General features: G+C 57.4%; 1 protein-coding gene and 1 long non-coding RNA gene across 3 annotated transcripts in view; one reads left to right on the forward strand and one right to left on the reverse strand.

Annotated features, from left to right (window-relative positions):
- SLC45A4 (solute carrier family 45 member 4) overlaps positions 1–6,921 on the reverse strand; it is a 70,904-nt gene extending 63,983 nt beyond the window's left edge. For both annotated transcript variants that reach the window (XM_032315919.1, XM_032315917.1), the window contains exon 1: positions 6,874–6,921. The gene's annotated coding sequence lies outside the window, so the exon portion shown is untranslated. The remainder of the gene's footprint in view (positions 1–6,873) is intronic.
- LOC116574912 lies at positions 6,113–9,773 on the forward strand. Its single transcript, XR_004279542.1, has 3 exons — positions 6,113–6,298; positions 8,153–8,313; positions 9,117–9,773. It is a non-coding gene; the product is annotated as an uncharacterized LOC116574912 (long non-coding RNA).
- Positions 9,774–18,117: the final 8,344 nt, after the last annotated feature.

The following is an 18,117-nucleotide window of genomic DNA, read 5'->3' on the forward strand; positions in this document are numbered from 1 at the left end:
CAACCATCCCCAGCACGGACCGGGGCTCCTGCACACGGGACCACGAAGGACGGAGAGGCTCAGCCCTCCGGAAGCTCTGGCTGCATCCAGCAGAGGGTGGTGGTGTGCAGGCCTGACCTAAGCTGCTCCTGCAGAACCACCAACAGTCGCCCCGGGACTCCGGAGTCGGAGTCCCCGCGCAGCAGGACTGGCTGGCGGTAGGCGGGCATCGGTGTCAGGCCCCAGGGGACAGCAGGTGTCTAGAACTGAACCCCTCTGTGCAGGGTCACCTGGGTACCCCAGTTCACCTTCAGCAGCCCAAGCCTCTTAGCCTTGGTTTTACAAGCCTGAAACCTTCATTTCGGGGTCCGGGTCCAAATGCTAAGAAAGTGTAAGCAAGGGTTTTTGTTTAAGAGATCAGTGGGGAGGGGTGCAGGGAGGCCTCGGTGGCTTAGTCGGTTAAGTGACTGCCTCCTGCTCGGGTCAGGATCCCAGGTCAGGATCGAGCCCCGCATCGGGCCCTCGGCTCAGCAGCAAGTCTACTTCTCCCTCTCTGGAGCTCTGTGACCTCTCTCGCTTTCACACGTTCTCACACTAAATAAAATCTTTAAAAAAAAAATAAGATAAAAAATACAGATCAATGGAGGGTCCGCGCCAGAGCTGTCCCACACCGTTCCCTATTAGGCTGGGTCCCGGCGGTGCTGCCTTGCCCAGCGCCATTCCACACGGCTTAGAGGAAGCCACAGGGCTCCTAGAACACGATCCTGGAACTAGCTCCTCCCTATCTTCACTTAACCCTGGGAACAAAGACACTGCCTCACCATCTGAGGACCTGACTTGTTCCCAAATATTTACAAATCCAAATTCGTGGGGAAGCATTCTTAAGTGGATTCTTAACAGCCAGCCCTAAGCACAGAAGACAGATAAAACTTCAAGCCGGCACACATTACCAAAATCCCAGGAGCCAGGCGGGCGGCTTGCTTGCTTTCTTTCCCCACAAAGCTGGGTGAAGCCAGAGACCCCTTGTTATTTGGAGGTTACCTGGAAGTCATAAAACCATCCTGTAATACAAAGTTCAACAGTTCTCAACCCGAGGCACTTTCTTTTTCTGGGTAAGCAACAGTAACCGCGTGTGCTCTGAGAGCATCTCTAGCATGCCTGAGAGAGGACCAGCCCAGGACTTTCCAACAGTCTGAGGAAGTTCTCGGTGCATCCAGGATTCTCAGGGAGAGAGCCCCACCTCTGCAAATCCCAAGCAGTCAAGCTCCTCTGCAGCCCCCCAGGCCTCTCACCCACCCCAAGAGCCAGTACCCTAGAGGGACAGCCAACAACACACCCTTCTCCTCCTGCTGCCGTTCCAAAAGCTTTGCACAGCAGGCACACTGGATTCCTGCAAGACAAAAACCTCTTTGGAATCCAACACCCAGCTAAGCAGTCCTGTCTGCTTTTAACAAATCTTTCTGGAAAATTAAAGTGTAACTCAAGGCACAATCCCATAAGCTTAAATTTTAACCCAACCCAATACAAATGCATTGCCCCTTCACTAAAGCATACATGTTTACGAGATCTACCATCCTCTCTGCCCTTTAACACGTAAATCTAGAAAAGACGCAATTAAATATTAAAGTACACATGGGTCAGCACTCACTGTCATCGGTTAACGAAGTGGCAAATGCTCTTTACCCCTCCCCCCACGGAGCACAGTAACACCGCACAGCAGAAGCACTTCTGGGGTTTTCGGGAGGGACGCCTTTGAGAGACTGAATTTACAGACCTCATAGTCCCAGACTAGACCGCCTGAGCTCCGGCCAGTGGGGGAAGCCCCGGCCTTCACTCTCCCTTCCTGCCCCATCAGCAAGCGGGAAGCCTCTCAGCGAATGTTCCAGCAACAAGGGTTGCCTAGGCACCAAGGGCAAATCCCTAATTCCTTTAATGGGACCACCACTCAGCTCTTTACAACGTGCCCTTCCAATGTATTTTTATTGTGTGCATTTAGTAATTATGAAGATCAATGAGGCACTTGTGCTTCTGTGATCAATTTCGTATTGGTAATTACAATGACAAAAGATACTTCTGGATGGCGTGAACACAGCCTTATGATCACAGAAATAGTTTAAACTCCAATTTACATACACTTGTGTCACAAGTGGGAAGGAGGATCAATGAAAGACTCTGATGTGGAAAAAAGCTGAAAACAGCAAACCTCCAAGTTCAAGAAGAAAAAAGATGCACATGTTACAACCATCAATAGTCTGGGGGGGTGGTGGGTAGTGGTTATCCAGTCAGTAACATACTTAGCCTTGGATCATTTCAAGGGCATTCTAATTGTGAGTTACAGCGTCCACAGACACACTACACTAGACATTACATCTAATTCTCTTTAAAATTAGCCAAAAGCTCAACGTCCACCTAGAAACGCACCTGAGGTCTTCAAAGTTATATGAAGTTATATAAGCAAAAACGTCTGAAGGTCTCCGCAGAGAGGCAAATAGAACTCCGCAAGACCCATAATCTAACCAGCCACCAACTGAAGAACCAGCTCCCCCCCCACCCTGTTACGTCCAGTGAACTCTGGGTTGACAAGCTCAGCTCTGGGGTAGGGAAGGCAAAACTCCTCGCCCCTCAAAATAACTGGTGGAAAAATATTTCCTTCCCATTTCAAACCCAAAAATCATACTTTTGGGTAAATAGATGCTCCTACAACGATGACTAAAATGTTGGCAGTGAGAAGCGGATTTGTTTCCTGGCCTTACAGAGTCCATCTGATCGCTCAAATTGCGAGATAAGCTTTGCCTGCGAAATACACTGACCGCCCCATCTGGAGCACAGCCCCCAGCCATTGTCCCACAGTTCCCCTCTGTCATCTGCCACAAGGGTCTGCTATGGATTTCGCACTCATGACTTGGCTGTCTTCACGACGGGGAGCATGTGGGTTGCCAATGGATTCATTCAACCGGCTCCGGGATTCAGAGGCAGAGCCCCAGGAGAGATCCTCGGGCAAACCACCAAAAACCGTGGAAAGGAGCCACACCCCGGAACCCCAGGTCAGAAGGCCCTTTTTGCATGCAACGAAAGAAAAGCACCCCGCAGGCGCTGGTTCGGGAATGCAGTTTTCCTCTCCGCCAGCAAAACCCTTCAACAGGTTTGGGAGGATGAAAACACCAACGACCTCGGTCTGAACAATGGTTCCCTCACCTGGGCTGCCCGCCAAGCAGAGGTGGAAGGGCAAGGTAGCCTCTCGCTCAGTAAGTGCAAAACGCTCTGCAAACCTCATCCTGCGACGGCAGTATCCCACCTTGTGGTGGCGGCCACTCCCCCTCCCAGGAAAACGTGCACCCTCGTGGGGGGCTCCTCTCCGGAGTCTGCCACTGACCCTGTGCAGCCCCGAATTAGTGATGTGGATCTCCAAATCCTCCTCGCCCAACTTCGTGGTTTGGTGTCCTTTCCCACAGCCTCCCTTGTTCTGCCTGCCCGTCGGTGAAGGTGGGGACACCACCCGTCCCCCCGCAGCCGTGTAGGGGCCCCGCAGGAGCGCCAAGCTTCAAAGGACTCTATTCGTGACATGCAAACAGTAAGTGGATTACGCTGCTGCCCTCGAAAGTCTGTGGACGTTTTAATCTTCTTAAAATGTCTCCTCTAAAAGTCACTTGCCGGGAAGGAGGCTCGCAGACGCGTGAGGCCCCCACGAAGTGTTTCCAATGCCACTTCTCCCCCGCAGGCAGCGGGCTGGTCCGAAAGATCTATCATGCAGACTGGTGAAGTCGGACTTCTGGCAAGCTTCCTCCTGATCTAGGGCCGGGAAGCTTCCTTTGCACACAATGAAAAGATCCACAATTCCCTGGCTCACCCCAAGTGCCTTATTTCACAAAGGCCTCACATTTGATACCTTTGATTTAAAAAAAGGGGGGGGCCACTCGAAGCACATTTTGAAAGTTCCATGTTTAAAAAGATCCTTGTTCATTGATTTTGGTGGGGCAATTACGCTAATGTAAACAAGGGGGCCTTGTCTGGGCGCCTGTGGGGGAGGTGCAACGGCCCGGCCTGGGCCAGGAGCCCCCCTGCTGACGCGACTGCTCTGGCTCCAGGGTCCTCTCCGACCCCCACCCCCTCCTTCCCTGTGGCTGCTCTGGGCTGGGAGGCTCTCTCCCTCCGGTCAGATCCCCACTCCGCCCAGCTGAAACGCTCGTGTTCCTGACTGGGGAGTGGACGCAGCCCTTCTCGGTGGTGTTTCACCGAGTGCACCTCCATCCACCCGCGCTGTGACCGAGCAACCCGGGGAGCCAGAGGCAACAACTGTGCAGCGGCAGCCTCCCCGGGAACACGGCTTCTAGCGCATTCCAGCTCCACAAATTACAGACAGGGCTCTGCCAGGGGTGTTCCCGAGGAGGGTACGGGCAATTTGGGGTTGTTGGCCACCTACGGCGCTAGCCAGCCGCCCTCACTCCGTGCCAGGCCGTGAGGCTGCTCGTCTCGAACCACCCCTAACTGCTGCACAGGGCTGGGCTCCGGGGGCTCGTGGGAGAGGGAAGAAGGCAGACGGCCCAGGGTGCAGACGAGTGATAGGGACAAACAGGCAGCACCGTCGGGAAGTAACAGCAGCGCCCAGACCCCACTCAGCTCTGCTCCCCACCACGCCTCTGACGACGCAGATAAAACCAGTCCAACACCAAGCGACCTAATCACTGGCCAAAATACCTTCACGGACTCCTTTCCTCCCTAGGGGACGGGGGAGCTGCCATTGCCGCAGCCCCTCCCCCTCTGCAGACCTGCAGGGCGGGACCTCCTGGCTCCAAGAGAGCTGGGCCCCTTCCCCAGACTCCTCCCCCCCCTTCCCAACTCCCCTCCTCTCCAATAAGCAAAGTTGGAGACCAGACACAGCCCCAGGATGTTAAAAGCTGCACGCCACCTTGGAGCTCACCCAGTCCAATCCCTGCTCTGCTGCCCACCCCCCCACCGCCCCTCCACGACAGAGACCAACCGACCTGCAACACTCCTTACAGCAAAGGAAGCAGGCCACTCGCTTACGGCTCCCACCCCCACCCCCACCCCCGCCCCTGCCCCAGAGCGGCTGGGCAGCCTCCCCTGGGGGGCACCTGGGACACAAAATAAAAAACCACTAAAGACCTAATATGCATTTCAAATGCATCTCAAAAGGTCCACCTCCGTCCTTTACAGCTGCTGCCCATAAAAACAATTAGCCTGCCAGGGACTGATATTCCTGATTTTTCAGACAATCTATTTCCCCACCCTCATCAAGCCTGGGTCTTTCCACCTAGGGGCCTGCAGAGGTGCAGGCTGCGAATGCTGCCACTACTCAACTTCAGGTAGATTCTGCAAAATCTCTCCCAAGCCTTAAATAAACTCTCTCTTTTAATACTTAATTCCAATCTAGCAAAAGGGCAAGGAAATTACTCCCGTTTTTAAAAGGAGATTAGGGATTACGGTTTCTGATAGCCAACCATTCATTACACTTAATCAATACACCAGCCCTCCAGCTTTTTATCCCCTTCCCCTTTTTTTTTTTCAAACACAAAGTAACAGAGAAGACCGCTGCCCCCATGCCCTACCTGTCTGTCCGGGCTGGAGAGCGGTGCGAGGTGGTCGTAGTGAAAGAAAATGCAGGACACATCCACAGAGCACCGCCAAGATCCAACCTGGGTCTCCCCAGCAGAAACACGCTTTGATTCTGACAAGCATTTGACCCCACCACAACTGCTTCAGTCACTCATCTTCCAAACCCTCCCTTCCCAGGACCTAGGGCTAAGATGCCCCGACACCCGCGAGCTCCAAGGCCCCTTTTGCTGGAGTTAGCTGAGGTACCCAATGGGGCTGGGGGGCTCAGTCTGACCCTTCAGAGCCCCCCTTGGAAAAACAACAATCTCACACTTTCCAGATCAAGTGCCCCTTCCCCTCCCCCCACCCCACCACTTTCTAGAATCATTACAGATACCTAACCAAGAGGCTGGGCTTTTCCCAAACCACCCTCCCTGCCCCCGTTTTGATATAGCTGCCCTGGAAAAGCCCTCAGCTGCAAAGTGCTCCCCAATAACCGAATCAGAAGCAACACACCTTGGGGAGGAATGGGTTAAATTCAAGAGCTCCAGGAGGAGGAGCTACTCGGGAAAGGGGAAGCGGTGCTGAGATGCAGAGAAATGTGCAGGGCAGGGGCTCCGGACCGGCTGCAGAGATGCCCTGGCCCCTCTCCTCCAGCGACAAGCCAGGCCACAGGAAATAAAGGTGTCTTCCAAGGGACAGACCGAAGGACAAGCACTTAAGACACAAACAAGGGCACAGTCCAGGGGGCAGCTTGGAGCCCGAGGTGTGGGACACTGGATGGGCGTGCGGAGCGCGTGTGTGCGCAGGGGCAGGGGGTGGGGTGAAGGCAGGCGCAGGGGACTGGCAAGGGCTGGACTCTCCGAAGTTGGGAGATAGATGTCAGGCCGCGGAGGCAGGACGGGGTCGGAGCCAAGGGGGCGAGGCCCCAGATTCCGCTCTGGGTAGAGAAACCTGAGGAAACGCGGTGGGGGATGCCGCGCGACCGAAGGGGGCCGGATCCGTGGGAAGGTGCCCACGGCGGGGAGGGGGCCCGGGATGCTCCCGCGGGCTTCCTGCGCGGGGGTGACGAGGGGCAGGTGCAGCCCGGGGAGAGCAGGAGGGAGGCCGAGGATGGGGCGCGAGTTCCGGCGGGAGTCGCCCCGGCCGGGTGGTGGGGGCAGTCGGGGCGGGGGTGGGGTGGCGGCCTCCTCCCTGGGGACCAGATGCCCGGGCGGGCCGGGAGCGGGACCAGGAGCTCGAGGCCGGGCCGCGCGGAGGTGGGCTGGGGAGGCGGGAAGCTGCAGGTGCCGGCGCCCAGGTGCGGGGCCTGGGAGGCGGGCGGGCGAGGCGGCCGCTCACCTGTCTCCTCCGGCCGGGGCCGCGGGGGCGGCGGCGCGGCGGGGCGGCCGGGCCGGGCCGGGCGGAGGCGGCGGGGGCGCGGGGCCCCGGGCGCTGGGGGGCGGCGGCGGCGGCAAGGGCGGCGGCGGGGCCCGGCGGCGGCTGCTCTCGGCCGGCCGGCCGGGCGGTCAGTCAGCGAGCGACGCGGGCGCGGACGGGGCGCTGCGAGGCTGCGGCCGGCGCGCGGGGACAACGCCGCTTTATCGGGTCGGAAACAGCCGCCGCGCGCCGCTTCCGCTGACGCAGCGCCGGCCTGCGCTCATGACTATGCAGCAGCCGCCGCGGGAGGCCGGGGCGGGGCTGGCTCCGCGCGCGCCCATTGGCCTCCGTGCGCCCCGCCCCCCGAGTCTCCCCGCCCCGCCGCCCCGGGCCCCGCCCCGGCCGGCCCCGCCCCTCGTTGCGTCCCACCTCCCTCCTCCGGGGAGGGGCGTCCCGCGTGCCCCCAGCCCCGGCTTCCGCGCGCTGGAGCCCCCGCCCCTCCCCTGCTCTCCCCCTGCCCAATTCCCTCCGAACGCAGCGGGGCCCCCACCAGCCAATCCCCTCTAGGAGCGTTCTCGTCCCCCCACCCCCCCAACCCGGCCCCGGCCGCTCGGAGCAGGGTGGGCTCCGCCCCCAGGTGCTGCAGAGGACGCCTTCCCCGCCTCGCCTCTGGGTCTCCCCACCTTGAGCCCCATTGATCGCCGTGGTCCATCCGCCAGTCCTCTGCGCCCCCTCTGGGTAGCTGGGCGGGACCCATGCCAGCCCGGGACCCCGGTCCCGTAGCACCCCTCAAGCAGACCGGCTGCGGTCCCAAGGATGGGCCGCCTCCCCACGCGGGAGCCCAGGGACGCCAGGTTGCGGGAGGCAGCCCGACGGAGAAAGGGACGACCTGACGGGCTGAGGTCAGACAGCCGCGTGCCCTCGCCGGGGTGGAAGGGGCTGTGAGCAAACCGCTTCGCCTCGCAGAGCTGGGCGTCCTCATCTGCAGCGCAGAGATCCTCAGCCCCTCTCGTGGGGACGCTGGAGGGATTAGGAAGGAAGGGTGCGCCGCGCGGCCTCCGGAGCACTTAGGATGGGAAAATCCGACAGCAGCAAGTGTTGGTGTGGACGTGGAGCAACTGGAACTCTCTCCCGCGGCTCCTGGGGGTGCAGAATGGTGCAGCCCCTGGAAGTCCCTTTCCAAGGGCTTGCACTGCAAACCCTACGACCTCGCAGTCCCCTCCTAGACGCATACCTTATGCGATCGTCTTTCTCTTCACAGCAGCCCTGTTTGTAATAACCACACATGGGAAGCACCCAAATGCCCCTCAGCCGTAGAACAGATACACCGACAGCATTCTCCGGTCGGTGCAGTGGAATGACAGCGCTGCTACGAATAGTGCACAGTCACATATAACATGATGACTCACGCATGATTTGGGGGTAAGAAAAGCCAGACTTCAAAGCATATAGGGTTCCATGGGTATAAAGTGGTAAAGTATATATAAAAGTCAGGATAGTGGTTAGCATTAGAGGGAGGGGTGCCAGAGCCACACGGGGGAAGCCAAGAGAGTATTTGGGATGCTGGTAAGTTTCCATGTCTTGATCTGGTTACACAGGTGTGTATGTCGTGCTTCAGTGAAGGGTTAATAAGAACATCAGCGGCGAGTACCTAAAAAGCCCGAAGGGGTACCCCCGCTCATCGTGGGTTCCTCACAACTGTCTGTCTCTGTCCTCTGTTGGGTCTCTGGCTCCTCTGGCCAGAAGATGGAGGCAGAGGTGATCCCAGAGATGCTGCGACCCTGGGCACCTTTCTTTTTCTTTCTTTTTTTTTTTTTTTTTTTTTAAAGATTTCATCTATCCATTTGACAGACAGAGATCACAAGTAGGCAGAGAGGCAGGCAGAGAGAGAGAGAGAGAGGAGGAAGCAGGCTCCCTATAGAGCAGAGAGCCCGATGCGGGGCTCGATCCCAGGACCCTGGGATCATGACCTGAGCCGAAGGCAGAGGCTTTAACCCACTGAGCCACCCAGGCACCCCCTTGGACACCTTTCTTAATCTTTCAGAGCCTTCCTCTGTCAATGAGCCTTCTGATAACACCTACCCCCCAAGCTGTCATGGGGGTTAAATAATGCTTTATTCAAAAACTTGATACAGTAAGGAGCACAGAGTAAGGACTTAATAACTTTAATTATTCACGACACTCCGAATGCTGCAACTTATCAAAATCTATTTTCATCCTTTCAGTAACCAGCTACTGAGCGCCTACCGTATGGCACGTACTCAGCCAGATGCAGGGTACTGGAGCCGGCAGCAAGATCCGCTGTCCCTCCTGGAGGATCCTGTAGCAGAATGGGAAGCGCCTCTGCGAAAGGAATGCCTGCTAGGCCCGCAGCCGGGGAGCCCAGCATAGGACCTGCTCATAGTAGGTCCCGCATCAGTGTTTCTGAAAAGACAAATGAACGCACGCATAAAAGCGTATGCGTAAAGTTTCTTGTGAATAAAATTTAAACGTCAGATTAATTGACTTCTGCGGTCTGGAGTTGGGCACAGAGAATGGACAGAGAGCAAGGTTACTGCGCATGTGCAAGAACAGGTGCAGCTGCCCGAGCGCGTGTGCGCGGTAACCTTGCTCTCTGTCCATTCAGAGCAGGACTAGGGGCGGGGCCGCACTTCCTGCCTCCATTCCAGCCTAGCCCCCTGGGGCCTGGTCCAGCTGCCCGCAGCAAGCAGGGGGTTGCAGAATGTGTGTTTGTGTTCCCTTAAAAGTCAGGTTGACTCTCCACCCCCAGCGGGATGACATTGGAGGGCTCTTTGGGGTGATTAGTAGGGTGGAGTCCTACCGATGGATGAGTGCCCTCATAAGAAGAGGGCACAAGAAAGCTCCGTTCCTCTCTTCTTGCATGCCTGCACCGAGGAAGGCCGTTGGAGGAGGCCCTCCCCAGAGCCCAGCCATGTTGGTGTCCGGGTCTCGGATTTCCTGGTGTCCAGAACTGTGAGAAATAAGTATTGGGTGCTTGAGCTGCCCAGTCTGCCTTATTCCTGTTACAGCAGCCTGAGCAGATTAAGACAGAGGGTAAGGTGAGCCTGTCGCTTGTGACCCCACTGTCCAACCACCTGGGGGTGGGGGGCTACAAAGCCACACAGCTCCCCCTCATGCCCTCCTTAAATGACAGGGCCCCCAGTGCTGTGAGGAGGGAGCTGGACATATGAGAAGCCTGTGGCCCCAGAGTCAGAAAGACCTGGCCCCAGAACAGGATGTGCCCGGGCACTTACCTGTCACAGGTGTGCGACCTCAGAAACACTCTATGCCTGGTTGACAGCTCTGCAGTGAGTAGCTTGAAATTCTTAATCATTTCTGGGGCGCCTGGGGGGGCTGACTGGTTAAGTGTCCAACTCTTGGTTTTGGCTCAGGCTGTGATCTGTGGGATGGACACCCCCACCCCCACCCCCAGCTGGGCTCCCCTCAGTATGGAGTCTGCTTCCCCTCTCCCTCTGCCCTTTACTCCCCACACCCACCCCGGCTCAAGCACTCTCCCTTTCTGTCTCTTTTTCTGAAATAAATAAATCTTTTTTAAAAAATCTTCATAAGAGGCGCCTGGGTGGCTCGGCGGGTTGAAGCCTCTGCCTTTGGCTCGGGTCATAATTCCAGGGTCCTGGGATGGAGCCCCGCGTACGGCTCTCTACTTAGCGGGGAGCCTGTTTCCTCCTCTCTCTCTCTCTGCCTGCCTCTCTGCCTACTTGTGATCTCTGTCAAATAAATCAATAAAATCTTTAAAAAAAAACCTTCATAATTTCTAACAAATTATGGAGCCCATCCTATATCCTCATTGTAAGCACATTGACCCCCTGGGACACTTGGAGGGACCCACGAGCCCCGGGCTGTGTCCTGGGAAACTGGGAGGGTCTGACAATGTCTCATCACTGCTCATGCAACCTTGCCTTCTCCCCGCCTCAACTGGGGCCCCTTGCAGCAGAGCTGTGTCCTTCTTGTCCATGGATCTGCAGGGCCTAAGATCTAATAAAACTGCAACCTTGACCATTTCCAGAGACTGTCCAGGAATTTCCCCTCCTCGAGGAAGCCCTCTCGATGTCCTGCCTCACCAGAGAGAGTGGATCCCTTCCATGAGCTCTGACTCCCTCTGCCCCTTCACAGATCATTCCCAGCTGTAACTGGGCATGTCTGTCTCTCGAGTGTTCTGCAAGCTCTGTCCAAGGGGCTGGTAACCAGGTCAGGTTTGTGGCTGCATCCCAGAGGCTGCCCACAGTGGGGCTGCGGACATGTTTGCAGGTAAAGGGGAGAGAAAGAAAGAGAAAAGGAATCTCTTAGTGAGGACCCACAGAGAGGCACTGAAGGGTCCACAGACTCCGGAAACCACGTGAACCAACCTTCACTGGGCATTTGCTGAAGGCAGACCCAGCATCCCGTGTATGCCCTGCCGTGCCGTGCCTCTGTGGGTCGAGAGCTGTCATCCCCATCGTGTGATCCCACCAGGTCAGGTCGAGGACACCTGCAGAAGGCATGAGGCCCCTGACCCTGGTGCCTGGAGGCAGAGAGGTTGGGCGTGCTGGCCTGGGAGGGGCAGGATTTGGGGCAGGTCAGGGTTGGGGAAGTGGAGGGGCAATCAGCCGACAGGTTCTGGGGCGGGGGTGGGGCTGGTCACAGGCCCTGGTTGGAACCTTGCCATCAGCAGAGGCTGCAGGCTGTACACTGGGGGTGAACCCAGGGGGGCCCGCGGAGGGAAGGGGCTACAAGCCAAGGCTGTGGCCCTCAGTGGATGATCATTTGCAAAACTGTCCTTCATTTTTAAGCAATAACATGTTCTGGGGTTTTTTTGCTTTTTTTTTGTTTTCCGTTTTTTGTTTTTTAAGATTATTTATTTGACAGAGAGATCACAAGTAGGCAGAGAGGCAGGCAGAGAGAGAGGGGAAGCAGGCTCCCTGCTGAGCAGAGAGCCCGATGTGGGGCGCGATCCCAGGACCCTGGGATCATGACCTGAGCCGAAGGCAGAGGCTTGACCCACTGAGCCACCCAGGCACCCCTGTCCTTCATTTGTAAGCAATAACGCGTTCTCCATTTTTTTAAATCTATTTCTTTGAGAAAGGGGGGGGGGCAGGCAGAGGGAGTGAGTTTAGGTGTGATGGAGATGAGCAGAGGCCCCCGGGCAGAACTGGAGCTCCAGCCACTTCCTGCTGTGTGACCCAGGGGGAAATGCCTAATCTCTGTGAGTCCCAAGGCACAATGGAGAGGCTGGGCCCTCGCAGAGCGTGGGGTGCAGGCCTCCTGAGATGTGGGGCAGGTGGGCCCACACCCTACGGGTCCCAGGTCTTAGAGCAAAGCCAGGCTCCCCCGTCGCCCACAATAGGACCCGAGGCTTGAGAGAACAATGACTGCCCAGGCCTCCTGAGCAGTGAGTGACCTTCAGAGTAACCTCAGTTCCGGGGGGACGAAGCTGTGGCAGGACCTCCAGGCGCTGGGATTGGCAAGAGAGCAACAGGCTTCCTGGGGCTTGGAAGTGCCCCGGGGTCATATGGCTTCTCAGAATCATAAAGCTATCTGGGGACACATCTAGCTGTCCCGGTCGTACAGCCGCCTGAGTTCATATGGACACTCAAGGTCATATAGCTTCCCAGGGCCATAAGCCACTTGGAGTCATATAGCTTTGTGGGGTCGGTCACATGCCTGTCTGGGGTCATACAGTTTTCCAAGGTGATATGGTTTCTTGGGGTCATATGTCTTCCTGTAGTCACAGGACTTCTTGGGATGATACAACTGCCAGGAGTCCTGTGGCTCTCTGGTCATAGGCTTCCCAGGGTCATATGTCCACCTAGGGTCATATGGTCACCTGGGGCCACAGTGCACCTTCGGAAGAGGTTTAGGCTTCTAGGCCATTCTACTGCTGCTGTGTCCTGGGTGAGCCCCCCCCCCCCACCGCCCGCCAGCCTTCCTTTCCTTATCTGTGTGGTGGACAGGACATCTGTGCCTGGAGGACTGGGGGACAGGGCGGTGGTGTCGAGCATGAGGAAAGGCACAGAGCCCACGCAGGAATGGAGGCTATACTCCGTGAGTGCCTGTGACACAGGGGACACCAGCTCTGGCCCCCAGCACAGCCCTTACCTTCTCAGCCTGAGCAGACCTGGAGGGTTTCCCTGAGAGAGAGAGGCCGCTTTCACCCAGAATGGGGGGGGGGGCGCTTTCTGAGCAGCAGGTACTAGAAAAGTCCTGGCCGGCTTTCTCGGGAGCAGAGGAGTGAGGGGGGCAGAGGAAGGCCTCCTGCGGAGGAGATGGGCTGAAAGGGAAGGAGAACCCATCCCCTGCCCCGTCCTGGGGTCTGGGGAGCAGGTCCAGGTGAAGTTTCTGTGCTCTGCCTTTTCCTGTAGTTGTCTTATGTTCTACAACCAAACTGTAGAGTAAATAAATGCAGCAGGAGTTGGCGGAGAACTTGGGGACGGCAGAACACTACTGAAGTTCACAAAGCCTGAAAGCAGGCACACACAGGGCCATGCACAGGTGCGTGCGCGCGCACAAAATAAACACACACACACACCACAACACCTTGGCTGGAACACCCGTCTCTTGATCCCTTCTTGGCCTGGGCCTGAGGCAGAACGGGTGGTCGGGGCTTCTTCCTGTCTAAGTCCCTGTGGGACCTGCAGTTGCTGGAGAAAGGGGCACCAGTGCCAACAGGCCTTTTTCTTCTTCTTTTTATTTTATTTTATTTATTTATTTGACAGAGAGAGAGAGATCACAAGCAGGCAGAGAGACAGGCAGAGAGAGAGGGGGAAGCAGGCTCCCCTCTGAGCGGAGAGTCCGATGCGGGGCTGGATTCCAGGATCCTGGGATCATGACCTGAGCAAAAGGCAGAGGCTTAACCCACTGAGCCACCCCAGGCGCCCCAACAGGCCTTCTTCAAAGGGGATCTAGAAGTCCCGGATTGGGCACAGGTGGGCATCAGCCTGCTTGGGTTAAAGACCCAGCTTCACTCCTTCCTTGCGGGCTGCACACAGCCCCCTCCCTCAAAAGGGCCTAAAAATTATGTAGCTGTCTGTCAATGAGTCCCTTTGCTTCTCCGTGCCTTGGTTGCCTCATCTGCAAAATGGGCGCATGAGTTCAGCACTAATGCTGGTCTGGCTTGACTCAAATGCTTGGGGGCATGATGGACAGGCTCCCAGAGGTACTGCACACCGACTAAGCCCCGCCCACAGCACTTGAGGGCACTTCTGCTAGAAGAGGGAGCTGAGGCAACAGGGACAGAAGGTGTCAGGTAGCGGGTAAGTAGCCCAGTCGGGATTTGAACCCAGGCTGTCTGGCTCTGCATCCTTGTGCCCTCTGCCCAAGGTCGAGGGCTTGCGAGGAGCTCCTGGACCGTCAGAGTGGGGATGAGTGGGGGCATCTGCTCTGCATTGTGAGGGTACGTGCCCAGATGGTGGGGGAGGGAGGGCCAGGCTCCCTGCAGCCCAGCTGGGAACCGAATGACCAGGGTGACCTGAAGGGGAGGCAGGGAGCCAGCTGCCCTGGCAGGTGCAGGGTGGGGTGTCTAGCAGAACTTCTCAGAATGAAGAGTGAAGGCAGGTGATGCGTGGGGCCACCCCACCCATGGCCCGAGGCCCAGGCCCCACCTGCTGACGTCAATAAGGGCAGAGTGGGCCTCTGGGGTGCTCAGAACTCAGAACTCCCACTGGCACTCAGAACTCAGGACTCCGAACTCCCACTGGCACTCTGCTTGGATGGCCAACTGCCCCCCCAGCCCACTGCCACCGCCCTCTGGGTCGACCCTCTGTCCTCCTGCCTTTGCTCACACTGTTCCTCTTGCCAGCAGTGCATTTCCCCTCCGCTGGTCTTCCTGTCCCAGGGGCACCTCCTCCAGGAAGCCCTTCTAGACCACACAAGTGCAAGGTAATTCCTGCCTCCCCCAGCACATACCAAAAATAAAGCTGGCCTTCAATTGTGCCTTGAATCACCCTTTACAGAGCAATCAACACTTTACAAGGTATTTTCCTGTCCATATCTCCCTGAACCTCACAGGAACCCTGTGGGGTCAGATGGTTTCCTCCCCATTTTGCAGATGGGGACCCCAGAGGCAAGGGAGGATGTGGGCTCTGATGGGCGTGCAGAGTCACCAAGAGCTAACACTTACTGATAACTTCCTGGGTGCCAAGAACCGCCCTGTGTTTCCATTCGGTTATTCACTCAGGAACCCTTGACTGAGCACCTGCTCCGTGCCAGCCACTGTCACAGATGCCGGGAAGACAGACGAATGCAGCCCCCTCTCCTGCAAGCTGCATCCTCGCGAGAGGGCAGACAGACGGCAAGTCAGCTGGTAAGTAAGGTGGTGACGGAGTCTGTGCAGAGCAGGAAGTGGGGAGAAGTGCTGGGTTGGGGAGCCGTGGGGGGGGGGTGTCAGGCAAGATCACTTGCAAAGGGGACTTGGAGAAACCTGAAGGAGGAGAGGGGACAACCCCAACGATGTCCATCCCGGAAGCCAGCCCGGTCTCCCACCGGGGGCTGGACATTGCCCCTCTGTCCTTCACCCCCGAAACACAGAGGGGCCCCCACAGCTCCCCCCGGGCCTGCCTGCTGGGCCCTTGCGCTGGCCCCAGCCTCTAATCCTGCAACCCTCTCAGCCACACAGGATGGCCTCTGGGGCGCGGGTTCCCCGGGCTGAGCCCGCGCACACCCACACCGGACACAATGCAGGAAGGAGCAGTGACTGAGGGAAGGTAGGAGCTGCGGGCCAAGGTCCTGGCCCTGCAGATGCCCCTTTTCCGGGGTGCAGGGGTCGGGCGCATTAGAGGAGGTGGCCCCTTCCCCAGGCCAAGCAGAGAATAGCACACCCTCTAGACACTCACACGGGCAGCTCCCTGGTTCGGCTCCGCTCCTGTCCGTTCATAGCCCCGTGTGTGCATTCACGTGGCCGTTCATTCAGCAAGTTGTACGGATTGTCTGCGGGCTGCCTGGGTCTCTCTGAGAGGGAGCAGAGTCATTACTAGCCGTGACAGCGTGTCTAAGCCTCCTTAAGCCTCAGTTTTCCCACCTTTGAAATGGGGTGCTAGGACCTCACTGCTGGGTTCTGGTGAGAAGCCCCGGAAAGCGTGGGTGGGGAGTCAGCCTTCGTTCTGGTGAGAAGCCCCGGAAAGCGTGGGTGGGGGGTCAGCCTTCGTTCTGGTGAGAAGCCCCGGAAAGCGTGGGTGGGGGGTCAGCCTTCATTCATCCCGTGAAGCCTTGCTGTGGCCTGGTCACTACGTGTATAGGGCTAGGCGCTTGGGGGACACAGCCTGTCACAGGTGCTTCACAAACTGTGCTTTCTTAAAAAAAAAAAAAAAAAGTGGAAGGAAGCCATACTGAGGCCCAGACAATGCAGTGCTAATGGAACTGGGGCCGTAGATATTGGGCAGAGGCTGGGCTTTGAGTCAAGGTGTTAGGCGGCTGCCTAAGGCAGAGCAGGCATTGTCTGACCTTGCAGTGGGAGAGCCCAGGAGAAGCTGCTGGGGGTAACCGGAGTCCTGAGCCAAGAACGGCAGGCTGCAAGAGACGGCTGACCCCATTTTCCGAGGCACTCGTGCCAGGAGGCCTGTTTTCCATGGTGTTTACTGACTCCTCCAGCTCCAAGGAGCTCTGAGTGTTTGGGCCACGTTCCCAGGGTCATCCCCCCAACAGCACGCTGGAAGTGAGGAGAGAGCAGTGGGGTGGCTGGGCCAGCTGGGAAGCCTGGAGGTAGCCCGTGACAGGAGAGAAGTGGGGGCTCAGCTCCTCCCTAATCTGTAGTCCCAGGAGACCACTCCCACCTCGGATTTGGGTTCAGAGCTGGGGGCCAGGGTGGAACTGAGCTGAGACGCTTTCTTCTGCCGGGTAAGGGAGGGGTGGAGCGGGCAGGTGCAAAGGGTCAGGACTAGTAAACAGGTCAGGTTCAGTCACGGAGCAAAGAAGGTCAGGGCTCAGTCAGTAAAACTAGAGCCAGTGGTAGATCGAGGTTAGGATCAATGCCTACTGCATAACCAAGGTCTGACCAAGGTTATGTATCTCCAAATGTGAGCAAGGATCGGGGCTCAGTGTGTGACTAGGATCAGGGCTCAGAGTATGATCATGGTCAGCATCAGTGTGTGACCAGGACTGGGGCTCTGTGTGTGATGGGGATCAGGGCTCAGAATATGATCAGGGTCAAGGTTCACTGTGTAACTCGGTTGAGGACTCAGTAACTAAGATCAGAACTCAGTATATGATCAGGATCAGGGCTCAGAGCGTGACCAGGAAGAAGGCTCAGAGTGTGATCAGAGTCAACATCAGTGTATGGTCAGGATTAGGGTTCAGTGCATGACCAGGATTAAGGCTCAGTATGTAATTAGGATCCGGACTCTGTGCGTGATCAGGTCAAGGCTCCGTGCATAATCAAAATCACCACCCAGTTGTGAGCAAGGTCAGAATTCATTCCGGGACTGGGGTCAGAGTTCAGTGTGTCACTAGGATTCAGAGTTCAGCGTGGATCAGGGTTCAGTCTGTGGTGGGATCAGGATTCAGCACAGGGCTGGTCCTCTGAAGGCCAGTGGGGTCTCTCCAAGCCTGCAGCGAGCTCAGGGCTGATGGGTCTCTCCTCCGCGTTTTAGCCGCCTTCGTCTTTCTGTCCTCATTGACAAATCCTGTGTTCTGTGGCAGGCACCTCAGGAGGTGCCAGTGAGACTGCTCCCTCCGCAGCGGTGCCATCCCTGGAGGATGTCCCATCTCCCAGCTGGTTCATACAGGACACTCCCCAGGAAGGGCCAGGGTCGTGTTTCCTCCCCAGGACTGGAGGTTCACTAGAGAAGGCTTTGAAGCCGGGTGCCTTTGAGGGAGTGGAGTGGGCGCTCCAAACAAGGGAATCTGGTTGCCCCGGCGAGCACCTGGCCGGCATCGGCCATATCTGTGGACAGACAGCATTCAGTTATCAGAAAGCACCTTTTAGGCTAGCCTTATGGGGACAGGGAGCCAGGGTTGCAGGGGCCCAGAGATGGCCCCAGGCAGTCCCCCCAAGGTGACAGTGATTGCTTTGGTGAACACTCCCTGCCCCAGAGGCCACCACCTGGGGTGGACAGAATGCGGAAGATGATGGGAAGGAATGAGTGCTGGAGGCTCACGAGAGAGGCTGATGGGAAAGGGGGCTGACAGGCGAGGAACGGCGGGGGGGGGGGGGGAGGCCAGGGCGGCAGAGTGGGTGAAGGTGCACAGAGGAAGACCATGGTCAGCAGGGGACCTGCAGTGGGCACCCGGGACCCG

Source organism: Mustela erminea, chromosome 16, assembly GCF_009829155.1.
Source record: "Mustela erminea isolate mMusErm1 chromosome 16, mMusErm1.Pri, whole genome shotgun sequence".
In the NCBI taxonomy this organism is placed as follows: Eukaryota; Metazoa; Chordata; class Mammalia; order Carnivora; family Mustelidae; genus Mustela; species Mustela erminea.